This window comes from Octodon degus, unplaced genomic scaffold, assembly GCF_000260255.1.
Source record: "Octodon degus isolate 3935 unplaced genomic scaffold, OctDeg1.0 scaffold00008, whole genome shotgun sequence".
In the NCBI taxonomy this organism is placed as follows: domain Eukaryota; kingdom Metazoa; phylum Chordata; class Mammalia; order Rodentia; family Octodontidae; genus Octodon; species Octodon degus.
Genome location: NW_004524584.1, coordinates 13,907,392 through 13,907,937, shown reverse-complemented (window position 1 = coordinate 13,907,937; position 546 = coordinate 13,907,392).

Here is a 546-nt window from a genome sequence, read left to right as displayed (position 1 = left end):
CATAAGGTTATAGTTGAGTCATTTTTAGGTAAATGAATGTACCTCAAGACCATAATTTGAAGTGAAAGAAATTAGACACACAAGGTTAAACATTGCATTGTGTCTCTTGTGGGGGAAACTTAAAATAAGCGGCAAAATGAAGGATAGCTACTAGGAAGTGGAAGAACTTGTTCAAATGGGAAGGGGAACAAGAGTTGGGGGAAGGGAAAGGGAAAAAAAAGAGAATGGGAAGAAAAAGTGGAAACAAAGCTTTTGTAAGTGGGGAGGGGACGAAAACTCGGAGGTGAGGGAAATGGGGAAAAAGAATTAAGATATATTATGTACAGAAACAGATTCCTATGACAAATGTGACCGTTATGTATGGAAAATATGGACTAATACATAAATAAACACAAAACTGTTAACATTTAAAACTGTTCTAAAAGCTAAATTTGAGTTGGGCATGGTGGCACATGCCTGCAATTCTAGCACAGGATTGTAGCACATTCGAGGTCAGCCTGGGTTACATCTCAAAAAAAAAAAAAAAAAAAAAAAAAAAAAAAAAAA